Source organism: Tamandua tetradactyla, chromosome 4 (genome assembly GCF_023851605.1).
Source record: "Tamandua tetradactyla isolate mTamTet1 chromosome 4, mTamTet1.pri, whole genome shotgun sequence".
In the NCBI taxonomy this organism is placed as follows: Eukaryota; Metazoa; Chordata; class Mammalia; order Pilosa; family Myrmecophagidae; genus Tamandua; species Tamandua tetradactyla.
Window position 1 is genome coordinate 194,935,707 of NC_135330.1, and position 25,063 is coordinate 194,960,769.

The following is a 25,063-nucleotide window of genomic DNA, read 5'->3' on the forward strand; positions in this document are numbered from 1 at the left end:
CCAGGCATTCTGCTAGGCACCAGAGGTTTAAAAATGAATGGTCCAGTCACTGTCCTCAGGGACCTCATTGTCTAGGAACCCATGTCATTTCTCATGGCCATCAGGCATTTGTCTCATCGGAATGGAAACCCAGGATGCTGGGAGTACCTGCCTCTGGAGTAGCCTGGCTGGAGACATTCCAAGCAGTCCATGGGGCCTACACACCCAGGGGTGAGGCAAGGGAGGTAGCAGGGAAGGAGTAAGACAGAGCAGATTCCCTAGGAAACCAAACAGAAGGGAGTAAGGGGCACCAGTTGCACCATGATTAGGCATCAGAACTTTGCTTAGATGTTTCTGAGTCTGGACTTAGATGCTTCCCCACACCCTCTGTTCCTTGATTGCTCATTTCCACGTTTTGCCCCTCGCGGAGACTTCAGCCCTTGCAGCATCCCAGCAAATAACGGCCACTGAAAATGCTTCAATTGGTCAGTGACCTCAGAAGGAATATTGGAACGCATTTTGAAGGCTCTCGCTCACAAAATCAGTCCCCTGCCCTATACCTGAGTCCATCATTTATCCAGTGACCTCTCTGGACGGTACTCTCTGGTCCTGAGTGCTACTGGAAGTGGAAAGGCAGAAGCAAGGGGACAGCGAAGAGAGCTGACACGTACCTCTGCTGCAACTCAGCAGCCCTGCAGCCAGGGAAGTACAGACCCCCCTGTCAGCACGAGACCTTGACCGTCCTGACACATGACACTGCTGTTGGCTGCTGGCCACGTCCACGAAAGGCCCCATCTTTCTAAAGTTAATTCACTGCATCTGGCCGTGTTTCCTCTTACTCTTCTAAGAAAAGTCGAGACATTATTCTCCACAAAGCCCATTATAACACTTTCCTTACATTAACCAACATGCTTGTGGATTTCTCCACTCTCCCATCTTTACTCTCTACCCCCTGACTCAGGCAGGTGAGAGGGAGGCAGGTGGAAAGGAACCCATCTGTCCACACCAGGAAAAAGAGCCGTCTTTTTGATACTGTTAATCTATTGGCAGCATCAATTTGAAGGAAGTGAGCTGACACAGCATTTTGTATTGGGAAAGATAATTTCACAGGAAATTTAAAGACCTGGCTCTGTTATGAATAAGCTGTGTGACCTTTGCCAAGATACTGTGCCTCTCTGAGCCTCAATTCCTTCTCAGGAGGAGGCTTAACTAAATCTTAAACTAAGATCTATTTAAGAGTCTTTGAGTGTCTGTACCTGGAAGAATAGTGTGTGACATCTATAGCCTGTTAAAGATACCTCCCCCAGCAAACTGCTGATGGACATGAGGTGGCTTTGGTTTTGGTTTTGGTTTTGTTATTTGTGGGAGCGGGGGGAGGTGATGAAAGTGTTCTAAAATGAGATTACTATGATAGTGCACAAGTCTGTGAATAGAATTTTCTAATATGTAAATTATATCTCAATAAAGCTGTTAATAAATATATCTCCCCCACCTTCCATCAAAGGGATCTGAAACAATTCTTATCTTAGGAACATTTCTGAAAGGTCTTCTCAAGGAAATTTGTGAATTTAAAACTAGATGGAAGCATTGCTGTATAGGAGACCAGTAACTTTTTTATCAGGGTTAACTTAGTTGATTACTTCATTATACCGCCCATTGTCATTTATGAAAGATGAGAGAATGGAAAAATGTCACGAGGCACAGAATGATCTGCCACAACACCAGGCAGGGGACCCCAGGGACACAGCAAGCACGTCTGGATGAAGCAGAGGCGGGAGCAGTGAAGGCAGATTTTGCTACTTCCCTCCAGATCTGCCCCGGGCTGGCCTGGTCTGCAACTCCCCAAACCCCAGTTCGGAGAGCAGCTGAGACCCTCTCTGCCATTAGAGTTATGGGGCCAGTGGTGGAAATGACCCCACCTCCAGCCATATGCCTGAGGTTCTTCTAAAGCTGTCTCCTCTTTGCTTCCTGTTTAGAGGCCTTCGAAGGCTGACTTCTAAGAACTGCATTCCCTTTCTCCTGAGAAAGCCTGTGTGAGGCCCCAGCACAGTGTGGCGGCGTGGAAGGGGTCTCCCGAAATGGCACTTCCCTCCCACAACTGGCCAAGGTCTTTCCTCCAAAACCAGAGATCGTTTGTTTTCTGGTTCAGTAATGGACTCTCTCCCTTCGTCTTTTCTCTGTAAGGTGAAGGCCGGAGCAGAATGAACGTGCGTGTTTGTGGCTTTGAGGACTGTGCTCGGAGGGAGTTTGAGGTGGGAAGAGTAGCATGAAATGGTGTGAAGCCGGGGAACAGGAAGGACAGGCTGGGTGACCCGTCCTCAGGCCTGCAGGGGCCCATGGACACACTACAAACCCTTCCAGCCCCCCCAGACATTCTCGACCCGGGTCCGCCTGAGAATCAGGGAGAGTCGTTTAAGAAGACAGATGCCTGTACCCTACCCCAGGCCAATTCATTCGGAACCTCCGAGCTGGGGCCTGACACTGGCACTTTCCAGGCATGGTTGAGAAGCACTGTGTAAGCCAAATTCCCTCCATCCATCTTCCTTCCTTTTGGCCTGTCAAGTTTCCTTTGTAATGAGAAATACCTGCGGTCCCCGGGGGCTTGTAAGGTGAGCCATGGCCGCAGTCACGCAGTCCAGGGAACGGGATGGCGCAGCTCCTTCTCCCATCCCATGGCCTCCTTCAGTAACTGATACGCCGCCTTCTCCCCTGCAACTGCCCAGGTCTCCTTGTCCTAAGTTGTCTCCCTCCGTGCTCACAGTCTAGTAAGCGCTCCAGACAGGGAAGTTGAGAATTGAATCACCGGGGGATGCATTGATAAACTCCATCATAGAAATACGCACACGGCCCTTTTGGAAGTTCACAGGGAGAAAACCCAACTCCGCCTTCAGGGGTCTGGCATTTAACCCAGTCCAAGGCAAGTGGAGACGGAGGGTGGTCCTGAAGCCAGGCCAAGACCTGGAAGACTGGTAAGATCCAGGACTTGAGGCCAGATGGTCGCAGGGGGTGGAGGTAACTGAAGCTCAGGTGGCAGCTGGGAGTGGGGCAGGAGTGGGGCCAGGGGTGGGGGCAGGATAGATGCGGCAGGAGTGAGTGCTGGAGGCAGGTCACCAGGGGCTTTATATTTTAGACTCCTTCAAACTTCCAAGTAGGTGAAAGCCGCTGAAAGGTTTTAAACTAGGGAGTGTCATGATGAGATTTGTTTTTATAGAGGGATCTGAACTCCAATAGCATTTTTTTCTCTGTGCTCTGGGTTAGTTGTCATACTGTGTGACCTGTTGGACTCATACCATTTAAAAGCTCTTAGGGGATCTTAGAGATCATCAACCCCCATTCTCTAGTTTACAGATCAGGAAACTGAGGTCAGGTTAATAGCAGACCAAGTGTGACTCCTAATATGACATTTTTCTAATATCCCTCCATGTCAATCAAATTCTACAAAACTACAAAAGAAGTTTCTTTAATCATTCTGTTGCATAATATATGTTAATGTATTTTCTCTTTTATTTTAAAAATAAAGGGCAATATCAATATTATAAACATTCTGGAAATTAGAGAAACTAGTTTCATTTTTTATGTATACAGTTTTACACATTTATGGTATACATACATTTTTTAAACATCAAAGCAATTCTTTTTCTCGTAAACATTGAAAGAAAATTCTTTTAAACTTTGAAACAAAATTCTTTTCTTCTTTTGAAATTAAAAACTTGTTCATTTTTATGAAAGGCTTGCATAAACATCCTACCTCTCTTTTTTTTAAAGGCTGCATACTATTCTGCTGAGTGGATGTGCTATAATTTAGGCAGTCATTTTCTATTTGGGGAACAAAGATTGTTTGTAATTTTTCACTATTTGTGTACATAAATCTTTCTGTATTTTGAATTACATGTTTGAACTAGAGTTCAGAACCAAGTTCAGAGTCTGTGGGTGCTTGCATGGCACTTGAACTCCCCAGCCCAATTATCTTCTCAGGGGGTTTCACCTGCTTCAGTGCTCCCTGTGTGAGCACAGCAGCTTTGCCACACTGGCCCCCACCCAGGCCACTGTAGGTATCCACAGCCATCCTTACATCATTACAGCAGGTAGGCATACCCTTGCAGATAGCAGCAGATGGCGACTGGGAGAAGGTTTCAGCCTGTCCAGTCATCTCATCCACTGTACTCTAAAGATACAATCCAAGTGAAAGCATGTGTTGTATGCAAGCTCAGCTTCAGCAACACACACACATACACATACACACACACACCAACCAGGCAGGAAACCCCAAAATATTTAGAAAATATGGAGCTGTCACTGTATATGCATGCTAATTAATTAGTTTAAACAAAAGAAAAAGCACTTCACTTCATGGTTGTTCATTTTGCATTTTGATATTTCCATCAGATTGAGTGTTTTTCTGTGCATAGGGAACAAAAGTTTTGATGGATTGATCCCGAACAAGCAGAAATGGGGCAGCAGGTGTGGGACCCCTGTGGGACTCCTTCCAGGAGCCCGGCTTCCCGTGGGGGCGTGGGGACATGTCCTCTGGCTGGAGAGGGCTGGAGACAGGACAGCACAGACTTCTCATTTGGGAGAGCGCTGGGTGCTCCACCCCCACTGTCCATGGCCCTAGACTTATATCAATACAAATACCAATACACTGAACTTCAGAAATTGTATTTGTAATTACAAATTATCTACTGGCATTATACAGCACCTAAACAGTCTGTCGCTAATGGAGAAGGAGGCAACACCAGTTTTGCTAAGGTTGGCAGCTCTGTTATTTATCTCACAAGATCTGCTTGTGCCTTGGGTCCCCAACTGCATGGAAACTTCTTAAGGACTGGGGCTGGATTTTGTTCCCCTTTGTCTCTCCGGGGCTTGACGTGGTGAACAGTATCCAAAATAAGCCAATAAATGCCCTGGAGACAGCAGGTGACCTTCAGACCTAGAGGGGTGTCGCATTTACGCATAGACGGTGGTCAAGGTTTAGTCCAACTATTCTCCCGAGACTAAGGGAGTATGTGTTACCGCAAAGGAGGGGAGTTTGGCTATGAAGGCAGGAGAATTTTACTTTTGACAAAACAAAGAAAGAGTTGCATTTTTAAAATGCGAACATGGTTTTAGCTATTTTTGCAAACATGCAAAGATGTGAGCTGGGCAGGCTAAGAATTCCTAGACCACCAGAAAAGTAGTGCTTGTGTTTTGTCTCTTTCTGATGCCCACAATTTCTTCCTGACCCCAATTTGCACACAACATGGGGGTCACCGAGTCATCCGATGCAAAAGCTGGAAGGATTTTTAGCGATGATATCATCTCCATCCATTTTAAAAATGAGAAAATGGAAACTTCTTGAGAAGCAGCCACACTTTCTCTGTAATTTTCAAATGTACATGAGAATGAGTTTCCTCTAAGATGTTCCAAGAAACAAAAAGACAGATTATTTCCTAGTGGCATTATGTAATTGTTGAATTATTAAATAATTTCATAAGTCATGGCAAATATATGACATGAGTATAAAATTTATTATCAAATTGGTATCATAAAACACAATCATTATTCCTGGTTTTCATTGTCATGGGAAATCAGCACTTAATTGTAGAGTTATCCAACCAAAAAAATGCTTTTAATGCCAAAATAAATAAAACTCTATCCAGATATTTGTAAATCCCATATAAGCCTTATATTTTCTTCAGTGTAGACAAGAGAACTCTTTTTAACTCTAACCTTGTGATGTGAACTATAAATCCTATTTCTTCTGTACCCCAATAGCTGCTGGCATGGTCACAACATATAGTTTTTTTGACACAAGTTTTTTTATCGATTGATTCATTGACCCATAGTTTTCCGTAACATTCAAATTGTGTTTTTCTATGTTCACCGAGGGAGGTAATATCACTATCATGAAACATACTGGGCATTATATATATATATATATATTTTTAATTTTATATTTTTAAATACCATAAAATACCTAACAAACACAAACATTCCTATTTTGATCATTCCGTTCTACATATATAATCAGTAACTCACAATATCATCACATAGTTGCATATTCATCATCATGATCATTTCTTGGAACATGGGCATTATATTTAATGAACAAAAGAAGGAATCAAGGAGAAACCTTGCCAAGTCCCCTTGCCCATCTGCTCTGGCAAGCTTTCCACGGACCACACTGGCAGGGAGGTGGCCCCAGTGGAGAACTGCTGGAACCAGAGAGTGGCCTCTGTTATCACTGATTCAGGTCTTGAATCAGCCCTCATTGGGCAACTGCCCGTAGGGCCGAAATGCCTGACGGTGGTTCCTAAACTGAGTAATCCAGTTAGCACGTGCTTCCTCTAGCAGGCCAGGTAGAAACTTCACAGAAGAGCCAGACATCCAGCTGCGTCACAATATAAAGAACTGATCACTGCTCTAACTGGACAGCTAGTCTTACACACCAGCTACCTTCATATCAGATTACCCTCTCATCTTTTCTGGGGGTTTAAAGGTGATTCATTTCTTACAATGCAACCTTTGACTTAATGCTGCAATTAAAGGAGAAGGCCTGAAATGAGTGTTCCTTAAATAGATGATTGGAGTGAGAGAGAGAAACACATTGGTTATGAGTGTAGGCCATGGATGTAAGTTCTGCCTCTGCCATTCATTAGACTCGTAAACTCAGGGAAGCTACTCAATTTCTATTAAGAAGAGGGGGATGGGGCAATAAAAAGGTATAAAAATGCAAACGTTTAGAACATTACATTAAAATTTATACATTTAAAAACTTCATTCCTGCATGTAGTAAGTTCTCAATCAGAACCTATCATTTTAACTATGAAATGGGGATCATATCACATCACGTATGATATTAACATCTCTAAACCAACTTCTCTTAGAACACTGGCTTTCAATTACTTCTTTCTGCTCACCACAAATCTAGCCACACTATCCCCTTTTCCTTGTAGAGACCAACAGAGCCACATTTATGAAGAGTTGGCCTCCTGGGCGACAGAGAAGAGGAAACCGGGAATAAGAATTAGAACCCTAGGCTGTGACCTCATGGACAGCCACTTCATGGAGAAAAGGGATCAAAAAGAAATCTCACAAATCTTCATCAAACCCCTTACCTCGTATCCTTCGCTCTTACTCTTATCTCCTCATCCCTTCCAAGATTCTGCCCTCTACTTCCCCAAGAGCCATCCCCTCCATCTCAGGGACCTTGTTTCATCTCACAGCCCTTCCCTCTCAGATCTTCTGCCTCTCCCTCTCCAATGGTGACCATGTGATATATTGCCAAACAAGTCAAAGTGAGGTGAGCACTGTTAATAATTACTTCTGGACCACAGATAGCTGGGGCTATCTCAGGCAAACCAGTCTACTTCACCTTAGCATGGCAATATGCTCAAATCTCTCATCTTAAAAACAAGTAGGTTCTCTAATGTCTCAATGTTCTTCTCCAATTCTCACCCTATCTTATTCCTTCCCTTAACATCAAGCTTCTTAAAAGCAGATGGGAGCACATCCTATGTGTCATTTAATCCCCACTCAGGGCTGCTGCACAGGTTATGCAGGTTGTATATCACACAACTACAGAAAGAGTCATGTACGTCCTAATCCATTTGAGCAGAGCCTCCCAGAGCTATGCAATGCACATTTACCAAGGCCACACTTGATAAATCCATTTCATCCTTTTTGCTTTCCCTCACACATCACCAAACTCTCAAGCCAAAGTTCTTAATTGACATATACCATGGACACATTTCAGGCTTTGTCATCGTTGACTCGTTCTTTGACTTCTTGACACTCTTGGCCATTACATCATTCTTGGATGGCTCTGAAGTCAGATTGCATGGGACTTGGATTGGATTCCAACTCTACCTCTCACTAGCATCGTGGGCAAGTTGACTTAATCTGTGTCACATGTGAGCTCCTTAGCTATGAAACATCTATGTCATAGGGTTGTTGTGAAGGCAGATAAAATAGATGGAGAAGCATTTAGCTCAGTGCCTGAAACATATAAGGCACTCTAGAAATGCTCATTACCCTTTTGTAAAAAATGACATGCACTTTTCTGTGCTACCACCTTTCCAGGTTTTCCAATGACCTCTTGATCTGCCTCCATCTCCTTCATTACTGTCTGTACTGTATCTGTCTCTTAGATGCTGATGTTCTCCAGGGTGCTGATCTTTGCCCTCTCCCTCTCTTCTCTCCTCCCCTTTCCTCCCCTCTCCTTCCCTTTTCTTCTCACTCTGCATATCCTTCACCCCACTGGTTTCAAGTACTTCCTCAAAGCTGATGATTTCCAGTGTCATATCTCAGTTATACACTGCTCTCTTGGGCTCCAGACTGCATCCAAGCTGCCCATTAGATCTCTCAACTGGCAAGTCCCATTGGAACCCCAAAGCCAACACATTCTAAACCAAAAGTTTCTCCAACAAAGCTATTCCTCATCTTGAATTGTATCACCATTCTTCCAAATGTCTATTCTTGACTTTTCCCATCACTCATCTTCAATATAAAAGTCCTATTGATTCTACTTTCTTCATATTTCTTGGGTCTGTTACACACATTTGTATTCCCATTTCCACCAACCTGATTCATTTCTTGACAAGTTCTTCTTGGGATCAATAGCCACCCATGATGCCTCTCTGCCTCCAGATTCTCATCCTCATACAGAGTCTGAATATTAGAGGTACCCAAATACCAATTGAGGGCGAACTTTTAATTGATCTGCAGGAAAATGTTGAAAATAATGCAGTGAGTTTCTCATAAGGCTTTTGTTTTCTCAATTTAAACATTTGCTTTTTATTTGGAAAGAATGTCTTTCCTGCTTTTTTGGTGTTAAAATAATTTCTTTTGGAATGGTTAAAAGTAGGCCATTGTTACTATATATTTTTTAAAAGTTGACATTCCTGTGGTCATTTCTAAAACTTCTTTAAAACATTATCAAATTGTATACTTAACAAATATGCAGTTCATTGTGCATCAGTCATACTGCAGTGACATTTTCATTGTGCATCAATCATACTGCAGTGACAATTTTTTTTTTGTATGCTGTATGGTGGGGTGATATTTCGGTATTTTTCCATGTGAGTATCCCATTATTGCAGCATCAGTTGTTCAGGTTTAGTTTGTTTGTTTTTTGTTTGTTTTGCTTGCTTGTTTGTTTTTTGGGAAGTTCATGGACCGGGAATTGAACCTGGGTCTCCTGCATGGCAGGCGAGAATTCTACCACCGAACTATCCTTGTACTCCCCCCATGACATTTTATAAAAACAAACAGTTTTTCAAGTTATAGAATCTGAAAGCTCGTCAACATCTGCTCTACATTGTTGCCATATCTTTTTATTTATGCCTGAATAATCATTTAAAAATATCTGTGCATAAATTACATTTAATGGTTATTTATGCATAAATTATTCCCAATAACAATTGTGGTGGTTTGGAGGTATAGGTAATCCAGAAAAATGTGTTCTTACACATAATCCACTCCTGTGGGTGTGAACCCTTTGTAAGTGGGACCTTTTGATGAGGCTACTTCAGTGAAGGTATGACCCGCCTCAATCAGGAGGATCTTAATCCTATTACTGGAGACCTTTGTAAGAAAACGGAATTCAGAAAGAGAGAGAGAGAGAGAGAAAGTCACAGAGGAAGCAGTCAGAAGCTGAAAATCAGTGGAACCCAGAAGACAAGGAAGAGACCAGGAGCTGTGGCCACGTGCCTTGCCATGTGAAAAGCTAAGGACAGAGGCTCACTGGCAGCCAGCCCCAGAATGCCACCGTCTTTGGGGAGAAGGCATCGCCTTCATGATGACTTGACTTGGACTTTCTTTTAGCCTCAAATCCCTGAGTTAATAAATTTCCATTGTTTAACCCAACCCATTTGACAGCATTTGCTTGAGCAGCCCAGGAAACCAAAACAATAATCGAAGCTAAGATTGACTGCACGCTCTTCAGTGCCTGGCACAGGACTGGACACTTTGCTTGCATTAATCTTCATGACAATTTTATGAGATATGTTCTGTTATTATCCCCATTTTAGAGTTGAGTAAACTGAGGCACAGGACAGTAGGTCACCCAGTTTGTAAGTGGAGGGCCTGAGACTTGGACACAGATTTGACTGACTGAAAAGCCACTGATTGGTCTTAGCTAATATGTTTTTTATCTCCTTGCTTAAAAGTCTTTCACTCACACCTTAAATAACTTACCTTGGCTCCCTCAGCACTGGGCCTCTGCTTTCTCTCTCCAGTTTATTTTCTTCTAATCTCTTTTCACCCTTCAATGCCTGCTCCAGTCACACCAAAAAATCTTGCAAAACTGAGAATTAGATAGGTTCTTCCAGGCTTCCAGGTCTTTGCATACACTGTTGCCTTCGCTTGGCGTAATTTCTCCTGCCCTTCCTCTGGCTGGCTCCTCATCCTCAGCCTACATATGTTTCTGGGCACTGCATGGAATAAATTCAAGTTGAGCACAAACAGAGGAGAACTGGCACCAGGATGCCCACACAGAGATAACAGAGAGTAAGTGACCAGCGTGCAGTAGCAACACACAGGGACATGCCCTGGGACAGTCAAGGTGGGCACCCACACCCAGGGCAGGGGTCATCCACCATCCGTCTCCTCTTTGCTCTAACTCCTGGGTTGTGACTCGTGCCTGGGCTGTTTAGTTGGCCTGCACAAGGGGAGTCACACAGATTGCCAAGTCCCCGAAATGAATGAATGCGTGGAGCTATTTTACCTGCGATTTTTCATACTGCAAAGGTTGTGTGTGTGTGTGTTTAAGCAGTACACATCCAGGAGAGCACAGTTTCTGTGGGCCAGGAACCCCGGTGCCATCTAGCTGATTTCAAGGTTTGACTGGGGCAGCTCGTGCGCGTGGCTGGGGTGTGGACATGGCCCCCCAGAGGCTCCCCACGGCTGCGGGCTGCAGGCCACACTTGCAGCCTCACCACTGGGGTCAGCAAGAGCACACGCGCACATGCGCACACATGCACACACGCACACACAGCAGCTGACCTCACCACAGACAGCATTGAGGGAGAGAGTACCACAAAGGTTTTGATCCAGGCAGCAGAAGGGGGAAAGGACACAGAATATCCTGTGTGCCCTGACCAAGCCTTCCTCGACTCTCACCCATCTGCCATTTTTAGGATGTCAAAGGCGAGGACAAGGGAAGGAAAGGGCAGGAGGAGACTGGGAAGAAGGAGGGGCAGGAGAAGCTAGGTGGCACTAACCTTCCCCAAGTAACCTCCATGTTTGAGGCTCTACTTATTTCATGGGATTAATGCAACAAACCCATGAGGTGACAGCCAGGTCTGTTAATTCTAAGGTAAATGGCAGGGACCATTAGAAAGGGTCCATGTGGCAGTTTGCACAAACTCACTGATGGCAAAGTTGAATTAAAACCTCAGAAGAGGGCAGGCCACAGTGGGTCAGCAGGCAGAGTTCTCGCTTGCCATGTCAGAGACCTGAGTTCAATTCCCGGTGCTTGCCCATGCAAAAAAAAAAAAAACCTCAGGAGAACCTCAGGGTTACTTTCCTTAGCTCATACATATACACTACTCTTCTCCAAACAGTAAAAAGAGATATTATTTCAGGACCCAGAAATAAACTATTGGCTTAGTAAAAGCCGGCCTTTGAATTTACTTTCTTTTAAAGAATTAATTTATCCATGAAATCCACTCTTGGGTTTCTCTCATTCCTGGAAAGGTATCCCTATCTTCCACACAAATATGATTATAGACAGTTCTGTATTGTGAAACAGTGAAGGAAATTGGAATAAAATTTTCCCATGTATTTAAAAACTAAACACACCATGGCTATATTAATATAAAGCAATGGCAAACATACACATCTTCTGACACTATGTGCTTTGGTGTGTTAAATGCTGCTGGAATACAATATAGCAGAAATGGAACAGCTTTAAAAAGGGAATTTATTAAGTTACAAGTTTTCAGTTCTAAGGCTATAAAATGTCCAAATTAAGGTATCCGGATAAAGATATCTTGACTCAAGAAAGGCCAATGTCTGTTACATGGGGAAGCAGGTGGCTGACATCTACTGGTCCATGTTCCTGGTTCTGTCGCTTCCAGCTTCTAATCTTGAAGGTTTCCTCTCTAAGCATCTGTGGGACTTCACTTCGCTCTTTCAGGACTAACTCTGGGTTCTGGGTAGCTTAGTATCTCCTGAGAAAGCACATGGTGACGTCTGCTGGGCCCTGCAGCTTCACACATCCATGGCTAGGCGTCTGCTTTCTACATCTACATCTCTGTTTTGGCTCTGAAGCAAATGTTCTCCAAGTTTCTGCATCTGAGGTTTCTCCAAAATGTCTCCCCTTTTAAAGAATTCTATCAAACTCATCAAGACCCACCTTGAATGGCCAGAGTCACATCTCCATTTAATCAAATGTTACAGCCACAAGTTGTGCAGGTCAATTTCCATGGAAACAATCTAATCCAAGCTTTCCACTCTACAGTATTGCATTGGGATTAAAGGGCATGGCTTTTCTGGGGTATACAACACTTTCAAACCAGCACACTATGAAATTCTTGGGGCATGACTGAATATAGTGACTTTTGACCCTTTTGCTTGCAAACTCCATTCCATTAAGCTTACCCAAGTGGTCCAAAGCTCATTTTTTAAAAGTGTCCTAAAGAAGCACTTGTCAAATTTCACATCCAAATTTTCGTCCAGGCTGCGCATCAAACAGAACAATTCTGTTGGAAGCTTGAGTCTCGTGTCTTTCCCTCTCCCAGCCGGTGGCTCTGCTGGGCTAGTGCGGGGCGGTGATTAAATCACACACCACTTTACTCTGAAGAAGCTGCTCCTTTGGGACCATTATAAAAATACTTTGGGGGAGGGCCTTGTATTTCTTGTTTGTTTTTTTCCCTTAAAATTTAAACCCCAATTATATTTGATTGTGTTGTGTATATGTTCCTTACATGGGTATATCCTGTTTTGTTCCAGCTCCTATGGAAAATCAAATATAGGAGGACTCACATTTACAAATAGATTGGATCAAGAATCCTCATGAGGCCAAAGGTGAAATTAAATTTCTTTGTGATAAAATGAACCTCCACTGCCAGTGTGGGCTGTGATTCTCTGAACAGCTGCTTGGTGTTCTCTGGCCTTGAGTGGTGGCATATACCTTTGAGCTGGCTCCTGTTCTTTTATTTATGGCATCATGGGTATGTTTGTTTTTATTCCTGTAAAAACATTTTGCCAACTGCAAGAAGTGATAAAGCTTTCATGGCAACTATAGGGGCTTCCAATTTATGGAATGGCTCATTTGTCATGGGACAGTTTACCATTTTTAGCTCAAGTACACGGCCTCGTTTCTACCTTTGTTTTTAACTCGACTTGCCCTACTGGCTGTGCATCTTGAATTCATTTTAGCCACTGTTCGAGTTTGCTAGCTGTCGGAATGCAATATACCAGAAACACAATGGCTTTTAAAAAGGGGAATTTAATATGTTGTAAGTTTACAGTTCTAAGGCTGTGAAATTGTCCAAATTAAAGCAAGTCTATAGAAATGTACAAATTAAGGCATCCATGGAAAGATACCTTGGTTCAAGAGAGCCATTGATGTTCAGGGTTTCTCTCTCAACTGGAAAGGCACATGGCAAGCATGGCGACGTCTGCTAGCTACCTCTTCAGGTCTCTTTTCATGAAGCTCCTCCAGTGGTGTCATCCTTCATTTCCAGAGGCCGCTGGCTGATGGATTCTGTAGTTCTTGTGTCTCTGCTGCTCCTGGCATTCTCCAGCTTGCTTCAAAATGCTACCTCTTTTAAAGGATTCCAGTAAAGAAATCGAGACCCACCTGGAATGGGTGGAGTCACATCTCCGTCTATTTAAAAGTTAATAACCACAACTGGGTGAGTCATGTCTCCATGGAGATAACCTAATCAAGTTTCCAATCTACAGTGCTGAATAGGGATTAGAAGAAATAGTTGCTCCCACAAGATTGATGCAGATTAAAATGGCTTTTAGGGTACATAATTTAGGGTATATAAATCCTTTCAAACTGGCACAGCCACATACACAAGCAAAGGGAAAAATGGTCCTGAGAGGAGAGTGACATTATTTAGGTTTTGGTCAGCTGACAAATTCTAGAACCCTATAGAATCATAGAAACTTGGAGTGGCAAATCCCACAAAGGTTAATCTGCAGGTCTCCAGCCTGGGTCTCTTGATACCAGGATCTGAAATGATAGATGTACTGGGGAAGGGAGAAGGAATGCCAGAGATAATTTCAACGCTTTAAAAGGATAAAGAGAAATTGTATATTTATGGCTGATAAGTCTGCTCAGGGAAATCAAATGTCAAATTTCTTGGATTTGGGCTAGAATATGATGGCATTGATTATCTCATGGGAAAGTTTACTAATAAAAGCTTAATAGATGCAGTCTAGGAGATAAAATTCTTTTGGAAAATTAGGTACATTAAGGAAAAGTAATAAAAAATGATACAAATCACTTACTGTTTGTTGTTTTAATATAAACTTTTTGCACCGACTATTATCTGGGTTAAAGCATGAACAAGAGACAAAACTGCTGCTCTTGTGGAGTTGAAATTCTACTATAGGGAGACAAAAAATAAGCTGGTAAACAAAGGTGCATAGAGCTAAAACACATACAGCAATTTCTGGTGGTGTTACGTACTGTGAATAGAATGACGCAAGAAGATAGGGTAAACTGGCCGGCGTTGGACTACCTTAGATTGAGCGGGCATTCAGAAGCTCCTCTGAGGAGTGACACTTGTGCTGAGACCTGATGGCATGGAGGAAAGCCACACAAAGAGTAGGGGGAAAAGTTTTCCAAGCAAATGGATAGGCAAGTGTTAAGATGTTAAGATGGAAGCAGGTTTGGTGGTTTCCAGAAACAGATAGAAGATTGGGGAAGCTTAAGTTTGTTTATGCATGGTAGAGAGAGAGGTTGGCATGAGCTGAAATCAGAGAGGTCAAAGTTAAGTAGTTTATACAGGTCCTTATGGGTTTGGCAAAGGGTTTGGATTGATACTAGAAGCAAGGGGAAACCATAAGGATTTAAGAACAGTGTCAATTTCTGGCTTAGGTTTTATACAGGTCGCTCCAGCTGTTGTAAGAAGAATGGATGATAGAAGGCCATGAGAGGAAGCCAGGGGATCTAAGGATGGCAGGGGAAGACAACTGGTGGGATTCTGGATATATTTTAAGGTAGAGCCACAGGACCAGTCTAATCCACCCTCCCCCTCTACAACAACCATGGCAAGTGGTCACAGAAGGGAAAGAAGGATTATAGAGAAGCCAGTTGATACTGTTTCTGAGACTGATAGTTGAAATAAGAATGTTCTCAAGGAACTAATTTAATTAGCATTGCTGCTTGGGGCAGGTATACTCAGGAGCATGCTGCAGCCACACAAAAAGTTCTGTGACTCTGCTGTTATCTACTGAAGAGCTTGCATTTCTTCTTTCTGCCAAAAATATCCCACCCTCCCAGTCATTTTCTCCCTGTAGGTCATTGTGATTGCAGCATATACCCAGGCCAGTCTTCAGCAAAGTGATGAAAACAGCTTCCCCCCCATGACAATCATTGATAAGGTATAATCTGTCCAGGAACAGGTTAGATATAGGGTATAAAACAGAGTCTAGCTTGGTTCAGATGACTCAGATCTGTTTTGTTTTGTTTTTTAACTTTTTTTTAATTGTATAGTATACCATATATACAAAACAAAGAAATAAAAAAGCAATAGTTTTCAAAACAGTCTTCAACAAGTAGTTACAGGACAGATCCCAGAGTTTGTCATGGGCTACCATACGATCCTCTCAGATTTTTCCTTCTAGTTGCTCTAGAATATAGGAGGCTAGAGGGCTTAAATATTTTTTTATCATCACAATCAACTTTCTTTCCTTCGTTTTTTTTGTGAAAAATAACATATATACAGAAAAGCCATACATTTCAAAGCATAGCACCACAATTAGTTGTAGAACATATTTCAAGTTTGACCTAGGTTACAATTCCACAATTTTTGGTTTTTACTTCTAGCTGCTCTAAGATACTGGAGACTAAAAGAGATATCAATTTAATGATTCAGCATTCATATTCATTTGTTAAATTCTATCTTCTCTGTATAACACCACCATCACCTTTGATCTTTCCATCCTTCTCTTTAAGGGTGTTTGGGTTATGGCCAGTCTAACTTTTTTATGTTGGAAGGGTCTGTCACTAATATGGGGTAGGGAGATGGAACTAGAAAGTTACTCTAGTGCATGGAATCTTCTATATTGCCCTAGGTGTTCTTTAGAATTGGCTGGGATGGTTTTGGTTGGGAGTTGGCAGGTTATGATTGCTTGCATAATAGCAACCTCCAGAGTAACCTCTCGACTCTATTTGACTCTCTCTGCCACTGATACTTTATTAGTTACACTTCTTTTCCCCTTTTGGTCAGGATGGGATTGTTGATCCCACAGTTCCAGGTCTGGATTCATCCCTGGGAGTCCTCTCCCATGTCACCAGGGAGACTTTCACTCCTGGATATCAGGTGACTCAGATCTTGTGGCTTGGACAGCTCTGCCCAGCTTCATAAGTCAGGTCTGTTTTTATCTATGGTCATGCTGATTCCTATCTGGCTCCCAAAAATTCTGTGTTCTTTATCTCACACTTCTTCTTCCAGTTTTTCTTCCTAACACCAGGGCAGCATTTCTTCTAGTCCCTTGATTCTAATCCCAGCTCTGGCTGAGTTCCCACTTAAAACTTCCCTGCCCCCCCCCCCCCCCCCAAAAAAAAAGGATTCTTCTGATGCTCAGCCTCTATTGAAATAAAAACCAAATCTCTTCTTTGGAACAGTTCTCTGTTTACTGTGGGCTGTTGTTCACTAGACTCTAAGCCATCTGGCTTTTCCTGGGGGAATAAAAGGACTATCTCTTGTTTACCCATTGAAATGTAACCCTTAATGATCAGTGTCAGTCTTTAACAGAGACAGACAATGGACTAGGTACTGTGTCTGGACAGAAACCTGCCTAAGTGAGGCTTCTGGTATACCCTCTCTGGGCAACTGAATTGTGACTACAAAGTCTTTGGAACTCCTCCATTTATAGCAATCCCTAAAGGGCTTCTTTAACTCGAACCTCTCCAAAAACACCAAAAGGATTTAAGAATGACTGAGCCCAGAGAATGCATAGAAATGAATCAATAGTTTTTAAAAACTTTGTTGAAAATCATAAAGATGAAAGTAAATTCTTATGCAGCTGAAAAAAAAATTCCCACCCATAATATAGTCCTAACCCTCATACCCCATACATACCCACTGTTAAAAATTTGAAGCATCTCTCTAGCTTCTAGTCTTGCTTTCTATATTTCTTTTATATATTTGAGTTCATACAATTTATAGCCTTTCTTTTTTTCACTACTATAAACATTTTAACAACATCACACTCTTTGTAAATATCGTTGTGAATGGCTGCATATTTTTCCATCATCAGGCTGTGTCAAACTTTATATATAGCATTATATATATTTCTATTTAGCAGTTTTACCCAAACTAGAACGAGTACCGGACTATGACTTTCATATCCTCTCTCCTTCCAAACCACCATCTTGGGAAAATCCTAAGGAGTGATTGCCCACAGTCAGGTACCTTCAGAAAGAAAATTAAAAGAGCAAACTCTATAAATTAGATAAATAACTCTTAAATTGTCAAAGTTGAATGTTTAAAATATTTTTTTTTTTTGATACTTAAAGCTCAACCTAGCATCCTTCAGACCCCAGGGCTTTGGGCTCTTGACCATTGGCAAAGATTTATATTTTGAAAAGGTACGCAGTAGAATAAACATATTGGTATAATTGGAAAATGATGTTTCTATCCCTAAAACTCCTTCATGTAATGTATTTATTTTTTAATTGACTTGAATTAAACTTCATTTAATTGTTTGTTTTCTTTACGCATTTCACGATATCCTTGAAGGAATCATAGCTGTCCTAAAATATTACAAAATTAGAGTCTTGAGACTGTGATGAAGCATATGTTTATACCATGCCTCACATGATGGAAACAATCTCTCTCTTGTGTTTTGATGGAGCAACAGTTTTGAGGAACCAGTAGGGGAAGAAATGTACTTGTCTGCCTGTTTGATTTTAAAGTCCTATTTTCATGAAATGACTTTCATTTAAATTTCATTATTAGGCAGTTTTTAGTCATTACATTCTAGGGATGGCGGAGTTTATAATGTGTTCATAGAAATAATTAAATGCTCATAATAGTGCTCTTATTCATGATTTCTGAAAACAGCAATTTTTTTTTAACTATAAAAGCTCAGAACCCTCCTATTATCTTTGATTGATCCCTTGAAACTCCCTCCTGCTCAATTTTTAAAGCACATTGAGGTTTTGGGGAAACCTAAAAGGAAAGTTCAAAGAAGCTGATTGAGCTAAGTAGGCAAAATTGGAGGTTTCCTTTTTGAAAATGCATCCCCTTGAAGAACATGCAGCTAAAAATCTTGAGAAAAATTTACATGGCTAGAGGGATAGAGCAATCGGGGGTTAGATTGGTTTTCCTAATTCCTACATTGTTGGCATAGAGTCTCAGAAAAGGAACCCTTATAGTGTGCTGGTCTAAGCCACCAACACAACTTTTTCCCTGGGGGAGACTGACTTTAAATTTGCTGTATCTTGGTGGCAGGAAGGAAAATTCTTTTTCTGCAAATCCTGCCCCGACTCCAACCATCAGATTTCCTCTGATTTGTAGAAACTGTATCAGCATTTTATGAAGGTGAAAGAGCTCTGAAACAAAGGGCTGCATTTGCTTTGAAGGTCTGGCGGGGACAAAGCCAGATTCTTTTTCTCCCTGGAGGATCCGGTGGCAGCAAAAACAAGATAAAAGCATGTGGGTAAGGGGTACAGAGAAAAAGTTTTAAGGACATGGTGCAGCTTTTCTTGATGGAAAGGAGTTCTTATTTTCAGCTTTATATTCTGCAGGTTAGAAAACCAGACGTCTACAACTAATTGTGTCCTTTTCCATCTCTGTGGTTTTGTTTTACAACCTCAGTTTAGGCATTTCCTTGCTCTGCCTACATACTTCTTTGTGCTTTTTTCATGCACTCTTGTTGCTACCACTTTGAGCACAGAATCACTTGGAGGCTCGTTCTTCCTTTTCAGTTATGTGGAGGATTGAGTCTTTGTTTGTTTTTGCAGGGTGCTAGCTCCCAAACAGCTGGGTAAATTTAAAAAGAAAATCAAAGCTTCAACTGTGGCTGGGCTGCTATCTTGACTGTGCTGTGCTGAATCACAGTTCCTCCCAGCCCACCCCAATTTCACCCCCAGCCCTGTATCTTCACACTTCCATCCATACATCCATTACACCAAATTATTCTTCATGCCTTAATCAACTGCCCAAACACTTGTGTGACTGGAGCCACCTGGTCTTGATTCTTTTATTCTTTGAATTTAAATTAAGCCAAAGATCAGCCCTCAGATCAATAAATAAAGAAGAATCTACCTGTTTTAAGCAAATTTAATGGATTAAATACCTGATTTGCAAAACCCAGGCATTGAGAAGTGATTGTTGACTTTATAAAAGAAGACTTCCCTTTGCAAAGGAGCAACTAGAGGGGTTGTTTGACAGCTCTATTGCATTTAAAATAATCTGGCTTACTTACATTTAATTTATACCAAGAGTTCTTTTATTAGGTAAAGCCAGCAATGTTCCACAAGTGACCAAAGACCATTTACTAAAACCACTTACTGGAGAATGTCTGAAAGATATCTGCTGTTGCAATCGCTGTGGAGAGCAATTTCTTGAAAAATGAATGACCAGTAGACATCCACCATATATGCACAGAAACTTCCCCACCCTGGAGAGGTAGAGAGGTTTGTCAGTCAGTGAAGACCTGTTTGACATGGTAAGATATTTATAATTGGACAAATCTTAGATTTTGGCTGAGATACTATGGTTACTAACCTAAGGAGAATTAGTTCTGATACAGAATCTTGAGGTAAGAGTTATAGGGAGGGGCGAGTATAATTTAGCAACTGTGAACATCTCAAATCATCTCATTGTGCATTCAAAACCCATTTTAATGGGAACACACGTGGTGAGTTAATGAAAAATTTGGAATATTCAATAAACCTATATTCCCGGAGACTATAGCTTAACTACACAGTTTTGTTAAGAATAATAAATAAACATTTACTGAGCACCACCCACCACGGCCAGATGCTATACTCTCTATCTCACTCCACACAGTCATAAACTGATGGACCAAACCACTACAAGCATATTTAAAGCAACCTTTGTTTAGATCTAGAAATAGAAGCAAAATATTACTCACGTAAGACTGCTGTTTTCTTCCTAATGACAAGAATTTTACATCTGCAAAGGGAAATTTTCTTTGAACTCATGGGTAGTTAAATATTTACTATAGTACCTCTAAATTATTGCTGTTTTACCAACAAGATTAGAATTAGACATTGCATACATATAATATGGCTTGGAAGTAAGGTTAAAACCTCATTTCATTCCTGTTGCCTTCCCTTTAATAGCCTTTTCATTGATGTACCTCATTTTCCTTTCTCTGCTTGCATTCCAAAGGGTTTTGCCAGAGAAGAACCCCCCAGGCTCTTTTGCAGGTGGGAACAGAAGGGACTTATGGGTCATTCCCACGCAGTTATCTGAGTGGCTTTTCTATGCGTAGGGAAGTAAAAAGGGACACACATTAGAGGCCTTTTCTTTTCAACCTCGAAAACCTTGAAAGTGAAAATTCACAAAAACCTTCAACAGGGTGAAGTTCTGGGCCAGACGATGACCTTCAGTCACTTTGAGAACTCTCTGCAAGGTGGGCAGGACTTGCATCTCCCTTCCTGGACCGGCCCAGGCCACCCACCCCAGCTCCTTACTCACCCGAGCTCTATTTTTAGGCGCGTAGGTTGCTATTTCAAGGACTGATGTACAGCATGACACCATTATTAATTAACTTCAATTGGCATTGTTATCTAATTGTTTCATTCATTCTGTCTTTGTCTCCGTCATAGATGATTTATATGCCCCTGCCATACCTAGAAGAGTGCTGGCTAGCCAATAATGAATGTGCTTCCGGTTCTAAATGCTGTGTGTTTGGGGGTCTTTGATCTCAGTAAGGTTTCATTCTATTTTTGGTGAGCTTAGGTAAGGGTTGAGAAAAGCAACCATGAACAATTATACAGTAAGAGCTATTTCTCAAAGTGGAAATCAGAGGGGCAGTGGGGGGGGGAACAATTCAAAATATTTAGGTAGGTTTGTTTTATTTGTTTGTTTTTTATCTTATTTCCTGCCGGGGACCCATTGTTGTATAGACAAGTAGGATGAAAGACAGAAGGAGAAGGAAGGAGACAGAAAGATAAGGGGCACTGAAAGGAAAGATAAGAGGTTACCAAGAGGTTACTTGCTTCCGGAATTTCCAAGGCCAGCCCTGCATTTCAAGGCATTGGCTCTTTAAGGAAGTTGATTTACAAGGACATGTGTTCATAAACTGCTGCTCTGGGGTTGGGAACACACGCTCCAGTGACTTCCTTTCTACTGGAGGTGAAGCCAAGCAAGGCTAAGGAAAGCTGAATGTTTATTCAGGTGGCAGTTAACGACCCAGGTAGTCTCCTATGTGTTCTCATATGTGTCCCTCACTGTTCCCCGTGAGACATAAGAAACGAGAAAAGCCCGTTCATGCAAGCTCCTGAAATAACAACAAACAATCACTGCTTCACAAATAGCTAGGAGATTTGACTGTGATGGTTGGAAGAGGTAAGAAATGTGGTACTGTGTCAGCCAGGGGTAGATCCTTAATTTCTAAATGGAAGGGCACTGCGGTCACAATTTTATTGGAAGGAATGGAGTCCTTGTCCAGTCCTTGTCTAGAAGCTGCGTTCCATAGAAGCCGCTGATTTCCTGCAGAGTGCGCGCTTATCTGGCATAGCTGACGGCGAGTTTATGGAGACCCCTGGGGGCGGGCCTAAGACTGCAGCACCGACACTTGGGTGGGACACAGGCACCCTTTTCCGGTACTGTTTGTGATGTCTGCCGTAGGAGAACCAAAGGGATACCATTTCTTGAAACCTATAAGGTTTTGAAATGGTTAACTCCTAACCATTCTCATACCCTAGATCCTCGTATCCTATTTTGAACACCATCAGTATGGTTTTGCACTAGCAGGCCACATCTGGAAATCCTAATCGAACCTGACATGCTATGTATGTAAACTTGGAGTTGCCTAATAGTCTGCAGAACTATATTTCTTGTATCAAGTGTCAAAAAGCCTGCCTCTCTCAAAATAAAACTGTAATTATCTCCCCTTGCGTCCCTGTTAGTCACAGTGGGGTCTGATGGCCCAAGCCCCCGTTAGAATGCAATATTGAATTAAGAACACGCATTATTTCCCATTATTAAGTAGTAAATTTAAGGTTCAGATTCCCAAGCCAGGTTTCTCAACGACTTTGAGGGAATGGAATATAGGATTAGCAAATTTAGATAACAGACAAGTGACTAGGAAAATTCCAGAATGTGGGAGAGCCAATGGCAGGCATCAGAGGTCAGAAGGATGAGGGGCTGATTTCTGAGAAAAGGATCAAAAGGAGGCCCACAATATTAAAAACTAGCTCACCTCATCTCCATTTTGACCATGGCTAGCTCTATATCTTTAGCACATAGTTAGGACTAAATTTGGTTGCAAGTAGCAGTGGTTTAAACAAGACAGGAGATTATTTCTCTCTAATGTTCTTGAAGTTCAGAAGTAGTTAGTTCTGAGATAGATTGTTATCCATAGTGTCAGGAGAACCCAAACTCTTTTAATGCTTTTATTTGTTTGTTTTGCTCTGCCTTATGTATGATTCTATTCTCCAGATCATCTCAGGGTTCAAGATAGCTGCTGGGGCTCCAGCCATTCCATCTCCATTCTCACCAACAAAAAGGAAAAGGAAAAGAAGGGCATAACGTGTCTCTTTCTTTCTGCTTTTATTTCCATTGGCCACAACTTAAACAGAAGGTCTTACATTTAACTGCAGAGTTTGGAGACCATTATTTTGGGCCACTGTATGCACAGCTAAAATTGTGAGTTCTTTTACTGAGGAAGGACAGGAGAATGGATACTAGGAGAAAGTATCTCATCAGCTCCCATCTAGGCTGATTCCACTGCTCAGCCAGGCCTCAGTGTATCTAGCAGCTTTGTTTCCCACACTGGCCAGAAGTCTATTTGCCTGAGGCACTGAAGATCCCGCTGGAAAGGAAGCTCTCCTGAGGGAAGAATGAACCCAGCAGACAAGCTGGAATAAAAACCTTGGACTTGGTGTTGGAGAACTCCTTGTGTAGACATCACTTGGTCTGACTGCTCCTTTTCTCATCCAGCCCAACTTCCCATCGATGCAAGCTCAAGTCCTGTGAATGGAAAGACACTGTAGGGTGATGTTAACTGGAGATAAAACCTCAAGGAGCTGGCCGACATAATATTCTCTACATGATTTGGGGTGAGTGGCATGACTTTGTCACCTGGAGGTGGGAGAAGGAGTCCTATGAGGACAGCAGCAACTGGCAATGCCCCATGGATTTGGCCACCCATCATTACCCTGCAGACATGGCAGTCAGTGACTGGGGGAGGGGAAAGGGGAGTCCGGAGGAAAGAAGTAGCACCTCAGCTGCCCCTTGAGATTTGCCTAGGCTTTGTCACCAGCACCTGGAGGTGCCCTGGGAATACTCAGAAATACCTGGGGACAGCGAGGGGACGAAGATTCAGCTTTAGCAGTTGGGGCAGAAGAAAGAGAAAGAGTTGTCACAAACAGTTAACTTGTCCCAGTCCCAATTTAAAGAGAAGCTCTTTACATGGGTTTAGGCTATTATTTGGGCAGAACTAGAGTAGCACTTTTCTATACATAGGAAAATGTGTTTTATCGCCCTTGAGAAAGTTGATGGTGGTTAATTATACCCCATTGAATATTAGCAGCAGGTGAGATGTGAACTGGTCCTTTAAAAAAAAAAAGCTGTCAGATTTTAACATCAAAGCCTCTGTGGACTTTGCTACCGCAAGCATTACGCATGCTGGTGTTTTCTACTCTGCTCTTTTCCTCCTTTTATGAATAAAAAACTAAAGCACTGAATTATTTCAAAGTTATGGTCTAAAAAATGAGGGTTTGCATGGTGCCATTAATTTATTTCCTCATTTGCCGTGTCCCTTTCTAAGATTTTGCAATTAGCAGGTTAATTGGAAGTTTAAATTACCATAGTCAATGTGACTGATAATGTTCTTTTTAAAAAAACTTGGATGTTCTAATTCCATAGCTGTTAGAGCTTTATGACTGTGTTATTGCCTCCATAAGGGTTTTGTCTTAAAATACGTCAAAGTATATAATAGCTGTGCCTACTGACATCTATTTTACTATTTCATAGAAACCTGGAAGCATGCAAGAGATGAGATTAGCACTTTGCAATACACACAGATTGAAGGAATGCTAGCGATGTGAATAATATTGTTCAGGTTTAATGGCTCTCTTCCTGTTGCCAGAGGGCCTGGGTTATTGCTTCTGCATCTGTAGGTAGGCTGCTTGGAGGGGCCGCTGCCTTATGCCTGGCCTGTGGAAGGTGGCAGAGATTGCTGGGCGTCCACCCTGCAGTCCGCTGTAGCCTTTTTTGTATCTGAAGGCTGACGATGGCAAGAAGATGAAATTTTCCCAACCTCTTTTGAAGCTGAGTGTGGCCACAGGGCTGAGTTCTGTCTAATGAGATCAAGAGGGAGCCTCCTAAAAGGACCAGGCCATGCCAGGCCATGCGCTTCTTTCCTTTCCCTTCTTTCTGTTGCCCGGAATGCAGATCTCAGATCATAAAGCGAAAAACTAAGGTTGGTGAAGCAATAAGACAGAAGAAGCTGAGACTCCAGAACCCAGGAGCCGCCCTATCCATCCTCGAGGCAGCCTCAGGTCCTGCACCTGAAACAGAAATGAACTTCTGTCTTGTGTAAGCCACTGTTATTTAGGGTTTTCCTCAGTTGGGCGCCCAAGATGAATCCTAGCTGATAAGCCTAGGGCTCAGGAAGTCGGGGTGGAGGTCCTCCGAGGTCAGGGCCTTTCATTCTGGAAGCTGCGGGTCCAAATCGCGAGTCTTCGTCAAGCTTCTAGGACAAGGCGGTATTAATC

At 42.3% G+C, this 25,063-nt stretch overlaps 1 long non-coding RNA gene across 3 annotated transcripts in view; it reads left to right on the forward strand.

Annotated features, from left to right (window-relative positions):
* The window catches only part of LOC143681704 (uncharacterized), a 37,308-nt gene that overhangs the window by 1,205 nt on the left and 11,040 nt on the right, over window positions 1-25,063 (forward strand). The window lies entirely within an intron of this gene.